Raw genomic sequence first — 12,157 nt, 5'->3', positions numbered from 1 at the left:
TTTATGTCTCCATTTCTGTCTGTGTTTTTCCTTTTACCTGTTATTTTTTCCCTGTTATTTCCCTCTCCATTTCTGTGTTTTCTCTTTACTTGTTTCTCTCTCTCTCACTTTACCTGATTCTCTCTCTCTCTCTCTGTTTTTCTCACTTTCTGTTTTTCCCTCTTTAGCCGTTTCTCTCTGCACACAATCACCTTTTTTTGGTTTACTTCACTTTCTTTTTCGGCATATTTGAAATTTTACCGCGAATAACCTGAGCTTTTCAATTAGTGGGAATACTGAAAGTTCAACAATCCTTGGAGCGGCGAAGTAAACTCTGCCCGGGGACGGTTGCCGGGGGACGGTTGCTAGGGGACGGATTCGGCAATACTCGTTTTGCATTGGCAGGTGGTTCGCGCACGATAATCACATCACGTACCAGGTTTCAGTCTAGTAAAATAAATCTATTCAAATAATTTGGAACTAAACCTCAGATATTAATTTGCAAAATTCGCAATAAGCCATATGGATCTTACAAACCAATGTTATATTTTCCATATATATATACTACTCCCAACCATTTACATGTTATAGGTTCACCAATAGTATCGTGGATAAATGCAGCCCAATGGTGTGGTACTGACCGTAAAAGTCCTATATTCAATCTCCACTCTGTTGAGATGCCTGATTTCAGCCAGGATGGGTGCAGCGAATTGGTTAGGGAAAGAAGACTTGCATTTATACAGCACCTTTCATGACCATTCAGGATAAAGCAGCCCGCTTGATTGGCACTCCATCCACCACCTTCAACATTCACTCCCTCCACCACCGGCGCACCGTGGCTGCAGTGTGTACCATCTACAAGATGCACTGCAGCAACTCGCCAAAGCTCCTTCAACAGCACCTTCCAAACCCGCGACCTCTACCACTTAGAAGGACAAGGGCAGCAGACGCATGGGAACATCACCACCTACAAGTTCCCCTCCAAACCACACACCAACCTGACTTGGACCTGTATCGCCGTTCCTTCACTGTCGCTGGGCCAAAATCCTGGAACTCCCTAACAGCATTGTGGGTGTACCTACACCATATGGACTGCAGCGGTTCAAGAAGGCGGCTCACCACCATCTTCTCAAGGGCAATTAGGGATGGGCACTAAATGCAGGCCTAGCCAGCCAGCGACGCCCACATCCCATCAATGAATTTTAAAAAAGGACGTCCCAAAGCGCTTTACAGCCAATTAAGTGCAGTCACTGTTGTAATGTAAGAAACGCAGCAGCCAATTTGCGCACAGCAAGCTCCCATAAAACAGCAACGTGATAATGACCTGATAATCTGTTTTTGTAATGTTGATTGAGGGATAAAAATTGCCCAGGTCATGGGGAGAACTCCCCTGCTCTTCGAAATAGTGCCACGGGATCTTCTACATCCATCTGAGAGGGCAGGCGGGCCCTCGGTTTAACAAAAGGCAGCACCTCTGATAGTGCAGCACTCCTTCAGCACTGCACTGGAGTGTCAGCCTGGATTTTTGTGCTCAAATCTCTGGAGTGGGACTTAAGTGCAACTCACTAAGCCACAGTTAACACTGTAAGGGAGAAGAAAACCAGCCAAGGTTCGCACTCCTGCTTTTTATTTTGGGACCCCTGCTGGAATGTGGTGAGAATAGGACTGAGTTCAGCTACCATACCCCTTCCTACACAGTCAAACAGCCCACTAGTGTTACGGGACACTCTGTCCAGGTTTCCACACAAAAGGCCACAGTACTAAAGATAGCAATATTACAAAGGAAAAAGATAACACAGGAACGTGAGAAAATAAATAGCCATTTTTTTTTAAAATCAGAAGAAACAAAGAAATTGAAGTAAAACAATTAAAGTATGAAAAATAAAATTAAAATGATTAAATAATAAAAAATATAAAATAGGAAAGCAATTTAAAGAACACTAACTAGGAATAGAAAGCAGTGTAGTCCACGGGAGCAGGTGTCAGGGCTCCAACACCCAAGGTATTTTAAAGAGCAGGGGGAAGATTGTCCATTTTTCCCACAATTATTATCCCGCTAACAGAATCACTGAAACACGTAAGCTTTGAGATGTGCTGTTTCTGAGAATACGATTTCATTAGCAGGGTATAATAGCAAAATACTGCGGATGCTGGAAATCTGAACTAACAACAGAAAATGCTGGAAACACTCAGCAGGCCAGGCAGCATCCGTGGCGAGAGAAACAGAGTCCCAGACCTGAAACGTTAACTCTCTCTCTCCACGAATGCTGCCTGGCCTGCTGAGTGTTTCCAGCATTTTCTGTTGTTATTTCATTAGCAGGGTATTCCTTTTAGAGAAAAACAAGCATTCCCCTGTTTTTTGTTGAAGAATTTCACCCTGTTGCTTTGGGACTGGACACTCTGTTTTTTTTGGTGGACTGTCCAGAAATTTCTAAAATGTAAATCGGACATCAACAATCTGTTTGTAAAAGAGCAGTTAGTACTTTCCATTTATTTGTGTGTTCTGGGATGTGTAAAGTTTTACACATTCTGTAAAGTTTTCAATGAACTTTCCCAGCAACAAAGAAAGCATCAGAACTCAGATGGTGATTTTTTTTTCACTCTTATCCTGCCTGTTAGATCCGTGGTTCAGTGGATAAATAATCACACGGATGCTGTACATCAACAAATAACAGGTCTTTACTGGAGGAGGGTAATCTCTAGACTGGGGCTACAGAGGCATGCGCAAAGCTTATATACCGGTGTGGTCACTGCCGGTACTACAGTATACAGGAGCTGTAAAAGTAGTTTTGACTTAAAGGCACATACGCTACAATTCCTCCCCTTTTAGATTAATAATACCCCCTAATATTCAAATAACAATTAACATTTTTACATGTACATTAAATAACAAAAGTCCATTTATAGATTCAGTCTTTGGGGCGGCTTCCTGACCCTTTCGGGATAGCGCCTTTCCAGAGGTTCTTGTTCTTGGTGCAGAGGCGATTCTGACCCCTTTTCATCGGGTAGTTCATCGGGTTCCACTGCTACTGGGTCTGAAGTAGATGCTACCGGTATGTTGGGTTCATCCCCAGGTACTCGAGACATGGGGTTGACGCGTTCCTGTGACGCTAAGATCTGATCGACGTGGCGTCTCACAAGGTTCTCCCCGACATCCACTGTGTACATTAATGGCCCCTGCCTTGTACATATCGTTCCGGGTTGCCACTTCTCTGTTCGATAGTCACGGGCCAAGACTGGTTGTCCTACATTGAAGCTCCTTGTTGGCTTCTCATTGATGTGCTGGAATTGTTTGTCCTCAACATTTCTTCGCACATTTGGTCTGAGCAAGTCCAGACGAGATCTCAACATTCGGTTAAAGAACATCATGGCCAGGGTCTGGTTGGTAACTGCATGTGTCGTGTTTCAGTAGGCTAATAAGAAATTGTCCATCTTATGCTGTAGTGGAATTTCATCGTCACACATGGCCTTTATCGCCTTCTTAAAGGTTTGTACGAACCTCTCAGCCAATCCATTTGTGGCTGGATGATACAGAGCGGATGTGTAATGCCTTACCCCATTCCTTTTCATGAATTTTTGGAACTCGTCGGACACAAACTTTGGTCCATTATCAGAGCAAATCTGCTCTGGCAAACCGTTTCTGGCAAATATGGTCCGTAGGACTGCAATCGTTTTCTCTGTAGTGGTTGAAGACATTTTTATCACCTCAGGCCACTTTGAATGAGCATCCACTGCTATTAAGAACATTGAGTCCATGAATGGACCAGCGAAATCAATATGCACCCGTTGCCATGGAGAGGAGGGCCACTCCCATGGGTGTAGAGGGGCGTGTGGTGGTGCATTTTGGACCTTCTGGCATCCTAAGCAGCTCTTAGTTAGGTCTTCGATTTGTTGATCGATTCCCGGCCACCACACATAAGCCCTAGCAAGGCTTTTCATTTTCACTCCCCCCAGATGACCTTCATGTAGCTCATTTAGCACTCTCTCCCTTAACTTGGGTGGAATCACCACTCTGGATCCACACATCACTGTCCCCTGGCATACTGACAGCTGTTCTCTTCTGGATGAGAATGCTGGCAACAGTGAGTCGCCATGTGTTGGCCATCCCCTCACCGTCAATTCATATACCCGTGACAGCGTCGGATCATTGCGGGTCTCCTTCTCTATATCCGCGTTTGTTACTGGCAATCGTTCAATTATCGACGAATAAAATATCTCAATAGGGTCCACTGCTGGTGCTTCCTCCACAGTAGGCAGTGGCAGGCGCGATAGCCCATCAGCGTTCCCATGCTGTTTCGTGCCTTTATATTCTATTTCATATTGATTCGCCCCTAGAAACAGGGACCATCTTTGTAACTGCTGTGCAGTCATTACTGGAACGCCCTTCTTAGGATTAAAGATGGAGACAAGTGGTTGGTGGTCAGTCAGCAAGGTGAACTTCTGCCCATGCAGATAGTGGTTGAATTTTTTTACTCCCCATACTAGGCTGAGGGCCTCCCTGTCAATCTGGGCGTAGTTGCGCTCGGCTGAGGTTAGTGACCGAGACGCAAAGGCTACTGGCTTCTCCAACCCGTCTGGGAATTTGTGCGACAGCACCACTCCAATACCGTAGGGTGATGCATCACATGCCAAACGAATTGGTAGTGCTGGGTTGAAATGGGCCAACACCTCTGTTGATGTGATCAATTCTTTACACTTCTGGAAAGCTCGTCTACGTTCATCATCCCACTTCCATGCTACCCCTGTTTGCAGTAGGGTGTTCAGCGGGTGTAATACCGTAGACAAATTTGGTAAGAACTTGTGGTAATAGTTTACCAGCCCGAGGAACGACCTCAGTTGTGACACATTTTCCGGTGCTGGAGCCTTGACTACTGCCTCAATCTTGTCAGGGGACTTATGTAATCCCTCTTCATCGATGACGTGGCCACAATACGAGATCTGTTTCTGGAAAAACTCGCACTTGTGGCGATTAGCTTGTAGCCCATACTCCTTTAATCTGGTGAGCACCTTCTCCAAGTTGGCAAGGTGATCACCGTCATTTTCGCCCGTGACCAAGATGTCGTCCAAATAACACTGGGTCCCTGGAATCCCTTGCAGGACCTGATCCATCGCCCTTTGCCAGATAGCCGGAGCCGAGGCTACTCCAAACACCAGCCGGTTGTATTGATAGAGACCTTTATGAGTGTTGATCGTAAGGTAATGTTTCGAAGCTTCTTCTACCTCAATTTGCAAGCACGCCTGGGCTAGATCAATTTTGGTGAAGCGTTTACCTCCAGATAGCGAGGCGAAAATATCCTCAATTCGTGGAAGCAGATATTGCACCGTGTGAAGGACTGGGTTCACTGTCACCTTAAAATCCCCACAGATGCGGACCTTCTTTGGTTCCCCAGGCGTATTACTCAACGACCTCTTCATTACAGGAACGATGGGTGTAGCCCACTCGCTCCAGTCCACTTTGGACAGTACTCCTGAACGTTCCAACCCTTCCAGCTCTGCTTCAACCGCTGGTCTGATCGCATAAGGCACTGGTCTGGCCTTCAGAAACTTTGGGCTTGCATTTTCCTCTATTTTAATCGTTGCTGTTATTCCTTTTAGTGTTCCTAGTCCCTCCTGGAACACTTCTTTTGCGTCAGTTAGCATTTTTGACAGTCGTCCAGGTGTGACGTCGTCATCCTTTTTGGCCTCAACCTTCAGTGCCTGTATGGAATGCCAATCTAATTGTATCTTCCGGATCCATTCACGTCCTAGCAGTGGTGGTCCTCCATTTGGCAATACATATACATTTTAGGTATTTCCTGGCCTTTATATGTCACTTTCACCCTTATTTTTCCTTTGGGGTAGACTTTTTGCCCCGTATACGTCTTCAAGACAATCTCTGTAGCTTTCAAGGGTATGTGTGAAAATAGCCGCTTGTAGTCTCTTTGATTTATGACTGTTAGAGCTGACCCTGTGTCCAATTCCATTTCCACTTGGACTCCGTCTATCTTGAGTGTAACCCAGATAGTCTGGTGATCCTCCATTTCGGTTACCTTATGTAGTTTCAGACAACCCAGCTCCTTGCTTCCGGAGTCTGTGTCACTTTTCTGTTCGTCTGAACCACTGTCCATCACCTGGTGTACCTTTTTGTACTTCTCCTGTGGAGATTTCTTGCTGTTGGTTTTCTTCCCAGACCTGCAGACTCTTGCTATGTGTCCTGCTTTCCCACACTGTCTGCACACTTGGTCCTTGAACCAACAATCTTTCTGGTCATGTGTTGTTCATAGGACATTTCATTGGTGCCATATTCTTGCGGTCTCCGTTGTATCTCTGCAGCGCCCCTTGCGGCTGCTTCATGTGATACTGCCATACTGAAAGCTTTGTCCAGCGTAAGGTCCTTTTCTGATAGAAGCCGTTTCTGGGTTCCTTCACTTTGTAGCCCACACACAAACTTGTCCCTTAACGTGTCTGCTAGTCCCGCTCCAAACTGGCAGTGTTTCGATAGCTTGCGCAGTTCCGTTAGGTACTCAGCATTGCTTTCGTCTTTGTGTTGGTTCCTTTTATGGAACTTAAATCGTTCTGCTATCAGCAGCGGTGTGGGGTTTAAGTGGTCCTGTAGGATTTCTACTATGCTTTCAAAATTCTTGTTTACCGGCTTCTCTGGGGTTATTAGATTTCGCAGTAACCCATAAGTTTTTGCACCCATGGAATTTAACAGAACCAGTGCTTTATTAGCATCTGGCACTTCATTCGCCCTGCAGTACACCTCAATACGTTCCACATATGTCGCCCAATCTTCGATTTCATTGTCGAACGTAGAGATACTGCCACTCTTCGGCATCCTTGGGTGTGCGTTAACTATCACCAATGGCGCCTCCCGCGCTTCCCCTTCTTCTCCGCTGGCACAAAATGGCGTCTCCCGCGCTTTCCTTCCTTCCCGCGCTCGCCCTTCTTCTCCGCTGCGGCTTCTCAAAATGGCATCTCCCGCGCTCTTCCTTCTTCTCCGCGGCTCAATGGCATCTCCCGCGCTCTCCCTGCTTCTCCGCGGCTCAATGGCGTCTCCCCTCTCTTCGCCCCGCGGACCCTGTTCAGCCCGTGATCCCTGGCTGTGCTCTGCGCGTTCTTCTTTTGATATTTTTCAACGCCGCTCAGTCTAGAACCCGGCTGTTTCTTACCCTCTCTCTCTCCGGTTTATTTTATTTTCCTCGACGCCGCTCGGTGTTCAACCCCTGGCTGTGCCCTGCGCTCAACCCCCGGCTGCGCCCTGCGCTCTTCACCCTCTGTCTTACCCCGTCGACGCTGCTCGGCTCTCTCTCCGCCGTCGGTCGGCTCCAGCCGCCGCTGCTCGGGAAGGGTCTGCGCTGGACCTGTCGTCGGTCTCTTACTGCTCGTTGTGGCTGGGGAACCAAGCCCGGCTCTCCACAGCCTCCCCTGCGAAGTTGGATCTCTGCCTGACTGCTGGGCGGTTGCTCGTGGTCGACGCCCGTGTTCCTGGCCTCGACTATTTAAAAAAAAATTTTTTTTTATGTTGCAGGTAGATTCAAATCGACACTCGTCGCCACTGTTAGAGCCGTGGTTCAATGGATAAATAATCACACGGATGCTGTACATTAACAAATAACAGGTCTTTACTGGAGGAGGGTAATCTCTAGACTGGGGGTACAGAGGCATGCGCAAAGCTTATATACCGGTGTGGTCACTGCCGGTACTACAGTATACAGGAGCTGTAAAAGTAGTTCTGACTTAAAGGCACATACATTACACTGCCCTCTTGCGTGGTTTTACCAACCTAATCAAGCCACAATCTGCTCAGTTCCCTATCTCGACTGCAGTGCCGATCAGCCAGAATGCAATGCCAAATATAGGAAAGGAAAATTGAGGAAGATAAACAAGAACAGGATGTAAAGCAGATTCAGGCAGCCTGTTTCTGGAAAATCTTGCTTCAAAATCTGCTGCAATGCAATCTGTTTGCATGCAAACTCTCTTTATTATGTTGCTGAGAGACTGGAAACAGCATGTTAATGAAGGCAGCCAGTCGAGCACACCCAATGCAGGATTGTAAGGTTAAACACATACTCTGGAGTTTGCTTGATTTGTCTTTGGGGAAAGGGAGATATTTTGCGGAGTAGGAGATTGAATGAATTAAGTAAAGTCTGTGATAAAGTGGATTGTACATGATCTATAGAAGGAACTGGTCTCCATAGACTTGGGGTTCTGACGAAAGGTCATCGACCTGAAACGTTAACTCTGTTTCTCTCTCCGCAGATGCTGCCTGACCTACTGAGTATTTCCAGCATTTTCTGTTTTTATTCCATAATCTATCCCCGTTTATATTTTAATTTTAATACTTTTAGAACTAAGATTAAATAAGGAACATATTCTGGTCTGTGCTAAATGAGCTGATCCGAAACAGGGCAGCAGTGGGGGACTATAATTGGACTCAGCACCCTGGAATAGGCAGGGGGGAATGTAACTAAGGACCCAGCCCTATCCAGCGATGGAGGTGGACATCACCACGATGGCCTCCATGGTGAATAACCCGCTGCCACTCAAAATGTTTGCCTCTGCGCTTGCCGGCCTGTGAGTTTCCACTCATTAAATGTGAGAGGGCTGAACCAGAATTCTCACCACCAGTGCCTGGACTCACATACGAATAATGGCCAATTAGGGTGAGCTATCAGAGCACTGCAGGCATTTGTGGAACTGTAAGACAGCGTGAGTCAGCACCTTCAGAAGAGCAGAGAAAGCGATAAAGTGGAGAAAATTGGCAAAATGAGCAAATAGAATCAAGAGTACAACATAACTGTCTACTGCCAACTGTTATTTTACTCTCCTGCATGTATAAATATGATGAAACATTGTTTAAACAAGAATAATTATTAATGCCACTTCCTCTCCTTAAAACACAGTCTTGTCACTTCCTGATTAGGAATCATAGAAATTGCAGCACAGATGAAGGCCATTCAGCCACAGTGCTGTGCTAGTGCTCGATCTTCAACTGAAGCTATCTATTCCAATCTCATATCCTTTTATGTTCTTCCTTTTCAAATATTTGCCCAAATTCCCTTTTAAATGATGTTAAGAGTCTTTGGGGGAAAAATTCAGTTACATGTGCCTCCCGTTATCGCCTTAAGAGGGCGCTAAAGGGGCGCAAAGCAACTAGTGCCTGTGCACGGCGATATTTGCGCCACTCGCGAAATTAACTAGACATTTTGCAGCGGCGCTAAACACTACCGCCACGATCTCCTGCACCGGCAGATCGTGACGTCAGTCGAGTGCGCAACGCCCTGGTTGCGCCCGGGACCGGATATTGAGTGACGCCCCCTCCCTTACCGCCTGCCGCTAGCAACGACAGGTTGAGGGGAGCATTTTGCTAAACACCGTCGAGCCATTCATACCTTGGAGTATCTCATCAACGGTGGGGATTGGATATCGTTCCCTCACTATTGCCTGGTTTGCTCATCTCATGTCTAGGCATAACCTTACATCCTTATCCGCTTTTGGTACAATAACCACAGGATTTACCCATGGGGTGGGACCAGTTACAGGTTCGATAATGTCCATGTCCCTCAATTGTTTTATTTTGGCCTCTACTGCCCCCCTTAAGTTGAATGGTATACGCCTGAGTGGCTGGGCCACAGGCTTCACTTGTGGGTCGATATACAAACTGATCTGTTTTGTGTTCAGCCTTCCTACTCCCTGGAACACCTTTGGATACCGCTGTTCTAGTAGCTGTCTTACATCTACCACAGCTGAGACATCTGCGCCTATTTTTTAAACTCCCAGTTTCATGGCTGTCTCCCTTCCTAGCAACGGCTCTCCATGGCTTTTAACCACAATGAACTCCGCCTGCTCAGTTCTCTTACCTATTGTAATCCCACGTGAATACACCTTTAACTGACAGTGGTCGGCTAGAAGCATAAGAGAATAACTTTCTCTCTGTCTTAGGGACATGTGACTGACACTTAATGTGTTCTGACTTTAATCCTTCCCTTTAATTCTCATCTATCACATTATTAGTTGCACCCGAATCAATTAACATTCTCAGGTTTACTCCCCCCACACAAAAGGTAAGTCTCTCTGTCACGTTATTTCCAGTAACAGCAAATGCACAGTTATTTTGTTCCTCTATGTTGTTCACACTGTGTTTCTTTGTACCCTTTGTGCGGCATACTTTGGAGAAATGATCCTTTCCTTTGCACTTATGACACGTTTGTCCGCGTGCTGGGCATTTCAGATCTCTGCCCATGTGGTCTGTGTGTCCACATCTGTAACATTTCCTTTCGTTCCTATCGCCATTTCCCTTTGGTTTCTCTGTCGAGCTTTTCACATAATACCCTCTTTTCCGTGTAACACGACGAACAGTATCTGTCTCCGCCTTCTCTGTACATGACATGGCTGACATCTCGACGTTTTCACATAGTGAGGCCAATTGTAACGTGCGGGCGAGCGTTAGATCATGCCCTTCCTCTAGCAATTTCCTCCGCACATAGGCTGACATGCACCTACTCAGGATAGCGTCTCTTATTTGATTATCCGCATCCCCCCCAAAAGCACAGTCTTTAGCAGCCTGCCGCAAGCGAGTAGCAAATTGTTGCACAGTCTCACCTGTCTTCAGGGACAACTTATAAAAATTCTGTCTAGCAGTAGCTGCGTTGACCTGGGGCACGAAGTAGTGATTCAAAGCACTAACCGCCGCCGTGTAGTCTGTTGGCTGTCCTGTGTCCGGTAGAGTCGAAAAGATATCCTGGACATCTGGTCCTGCTCGGTGTAGAAGTAGAGCTCTTCTCCTCTGCCTTGTGGCAGCTATAGAAGTACCATCGATAATGAGTCCTTTGCCGTTGGCATAAAGCTCAAGAGACGTTAACCGTTAACCACCTCGTCCATCTTGGACCCAACGTGGCTGGCTCGGCAAAGCAAGCAAAATTTTGAATGCCGGTCTTCTCCATCCTAGCTAACAAAAACTTGGGCAACTACCTATTTTAAATGATTCCTGTTCGTTATCCTCGTCGCCAATGTTGTATCTATGCTTTAATACGTTCAATCAAGCATGTAGATACGTCGAATTAAATCAGAGTCAGGCAGACAGGCTTCTGTTGTGTATGTCCCTTTAAGGGAATAACTGGTCTCAGACTGCAGTACCGGCAGTGACCATCCCTGTATAAAAGGCCCTGGCAGGCTTCTGTAGTTTCAGTTTCCAGATTGTCTCCATTCAGTAAAGACTTGTTAAACCAACTCCTGCATTCCGTGTCTCCATTAACACACGGATTTAATACCTGCGACGAGTAAGAAACGAACTTACCTGCAACTCGGCAGCACCTCAGATGACGTTATTGAAGGTCGAAGCCAGAAAAGAAAAAAAAAATAATCCAAAGAAACTCGAGAAACGGGCGTCGACCGTGGGCAACCGCCCTCCAAATCATCGGATTGAAAACTTGCAGGGGAGACTGTCAAGAGCCAGGCTTCGTTCCCCAGTCTGTGGTTTCCCAGCTAATCGGGCTGGTGGCAGGTAGTGCACTGATCCTTCCTGGGCTGCGGCGGGCTAGAGCTCGATCGGGTGGCTCTGCAACGGGGCCGGGCAGCGAGTCGGGAAGCAAAGAGAGAGAGAGAGGGTGGAGCACACAGGGCGCGGCCGGTGCTTCGCAGCCGGGCAGCGTTCGGACCTAAGAAGAGGGATGGAAGTGTCCCAGAGGGTCCGCTCCACGACGGGAACGGTTAAAAATAAAAATACCGTGGAGAGCGGCGTTGACAGCAGCGGCAGTGGCGGGAAAGCGCCATCTTAACTCGGCGGGGAAGAAGGAAAAGCGCGGGAGGCGCCATTTTGATCCATCGGGGACAAAGGAAAAGCGCAGGAGATGCCATCTTAGATTTTCAAGATGCCAAAGACTGGCGATATCACTGCCTTCGATAATGCAATAGAAGACTGGACCACGTATGTGGAAAGAGTCGAGGTATATTGCGAGGCAAACGAAATAGCCGAGGGGAAAAAGGCATCGGTATTGCTAAAGTTAATGGGCGCAAGAACGTACGGCCTATTGCGGGACCTGATTACTCCAGCCAAACCGAAGGTGAAGAGTTTTAACGAAATTGTTGCTATCCTACAGGAACACCTAAATCCTACACCGCTGCTGATAGCAGAAAGATTTAAATTCCACAGGAGAAATCAGCATAAAAATGAGAGCAATGCTGATTACCTTACGGG

General features: G+C 46.8%; 1 protein-coding gene across 4 annotated transcripts in view; it reads right to left on the bottom strand.

The window, feature by feature from the left end:
- Positions 1-12,157, bottom strand: part of LOC147102977 (uncharacterized) — a 128,174-nt gene that overhangs the window by 17,097 nt on the left and 98,920 nt on the right. For 2 of the 4 annotated variants that reach the window (XM_085963986.1, XM_085963989.1), the window contains exon 1: positions 192-353. The exons of 1 other annotated variant lie outside the window; for it this stretch is intronic. The gene's annotated coding sequence lies outside the window, so the exon portion shown is untranslated. Of the gene's footprint in view, positions 1-191; positions 354-7,244; positions 7,438-12,157 lie in introns of those variants that run through there. One more of the 4 variants, XM_085963988.1, reaches the window with a different exon arrangement.

The sequence above is a fragment of the Somniosus microcephalus genome, chromosome 21 (assembly GCF_052327205.1).
Source record: "Somniosus microcephalus isolate GS21.2 chromosome 21, FLI_Smic_1.0, whole genome shotgun sequence".
NCBI classification, from domain to species: Eukaryota; Metazoa; Chordata; class Chondrichthyes; order Squaliformes; family Somniosidae; genus Somniosus; species Somniosus microcephalus.
The sequence above is the reverse complement of the archived record's forward strand: the minus strand, read 5'-3'. Positions and strand labels throughout refer to the sequence as shown.